A 1709-nucleotide genomic window follows, 5' to 3' on the forward strand; every position below is an offset into this window, starting at 1 on the left:
AGGCTTGCCATTGCTAAACCTGTTTCTTCCACCATTATTGTTGTTGAAACCTTGTTGAGGTCTCTGTTGATCCTTCCATGAGAAATTTGGATGATTTTTCCATGAAGAATTATAGGTGTTTCCATAGGGTTCTCCTAGGTAATTCACCTCTTCCATTGAAGGGTTCTCAGGATCATAGGCTTCTTCTTCAGATGAAGCATCCTTAGTACTGCTTGGTGCATTTTGCATTCCAGACAGACTTTGAGAAATCAAATTGACTTGTTGAGTCAATATCTTGTTCTGAGCTAGAATGGCATTCAGAGTATCAATCTCAAGAACTCCTTTCTTCTGATTAGTCCCATTGTTCACAGGATTCCTTTCAGAAGTGTACATGAATTGGTTATTTGCAACCATTTCAATCAGCTCTTGAGCTTCTGTAGGCGTCTTCTTCAAATGAAGAGATCCTCCAGCAGAGCTATCCAAAGACATCTTGGATAGTTCAGAGAGACCATCATAGAAAATACCTATGATGCTCCATTCAGAAAGCATGTCAGAAGGACATTTTCTGATTAATTGTTTGTATCTTTCCCAAGCTTCATAAAGGGATTCTCCATCCTTCTGTCTGAAGGTTTGGACTTCCACTCTAAGCTTACTCAATTTTTGAGGTGGAAAGAACTTTGCCAAGAAGGCATTGACTAGCTTTTCCCATGAGTCCAGGCTTTCTTTAGGTTGTGAGTCTAACCATGTCCTAGCTCTGTCTCTTACAGCAAAAGGGAATAGCATAAGTCTGTAGATCTCAGGGTCTACCCCATTAGTCTTGACAGTGTCACAGATTTGCAAGAACTCAGCCAAAAACTGATGAGGATCTTCCAATGGAAGTCCATGGAACTTGCAATTCTGTTGCATTAGAGAAACTAATTGAGGCTTAAGCTCAAAGTTGTTTGCTCCAATGGCAGGGATAGAGATGCTTCTCCCATAGAAGTCGGGAGTAGGTGCAGTAAAGTCACCCAGCACCTTCCTTGCATTATTGGCATTGTTGTTGTTTTCGGCTGCCATGGCTTCTTCTTCTTTGAAGATTTCTGTTAGGTCCTCTGCAGAGAGTTGTGCCTTAGCTTCTCTCAGCTTTCGCTTCAAGGTCCTTTCAGGTTCAGGGTCAGCTTCAACTAGAATGCTTTTGTCTTTGTTCCTGCTCATATGAAGGAGAAGAGAACAAGAAAATGTGGAATCCTCTATGTCACAGTACAGAGATTCCTTGACGTGTCAGAAGAACAGAAAAATGGAAGAAAGAGGTAGAAGAAGTCGAACTTGATCAGAGAGAGTTCGAATTGTGCATTGAGAAGGAGTGGTACTCCATAAATAAAAGGATGTGGGAAGAGGGGAAGAGAATTTTCGAAAATTAATTAAAAAGTTTTTAAAATCATTTTGAAAAATTGATTGATAATTTTCGAAAACTCAAAGTGGAAAAGAATTCAAGTGGTTTTTGAAAAAGATTTTGAAATTAGAAGTCAAAAAGATTTGATTGAAAACTATTTTGAAAAAGATGAGGTTAAGAAGATATGATTGGTTAAAAAAATGTGATTGAGAAGATATGATTTGAAAACAATTTTAAAAAGATTTGATTTTAAAAATTAATGACTTACCTAACAAGAAAAGATATGATTCAAACATTAAACCTTTCTCAACAGAAAAGGCAACATACTTGGAATGTTGAATCAAATCATTAATTGTTA

General features: G+C 37.6%; 1 non-coding gene across 1 annotated transcript; it reads left to right on the forward strand.

The window, feature by feature from the left end:
- Window positions 1-522: 522 nt before the first annotated feature.
- On the forward strand, window positions 523-630 carry LOC130964938 (small nucleolar RNA R71). The gene has a single exon (XR_009081001.1). It is a non-coding gene; the product is annotated as a small nucleolar RNA R71 (small nucleolar RNA).
- The last annotated feature ends 1079 nt before the right edge of the window (window positions 631-1709 follow it).

Source organism: Arachis stenosperma, chromosome 2 (assembly GCF_014773155.1).
Source record: "Arachis stenosperma cultivar V10309 chromosome 2, arast.V10309.gnm1.PFL2, whole genome shotgun sequence".
NCBI lineage: Eukaryota > Viridiplantae > Streptophyta > Magnoliopsida > Fabales > Fabaceae > Arachis > Arachis stenosperma.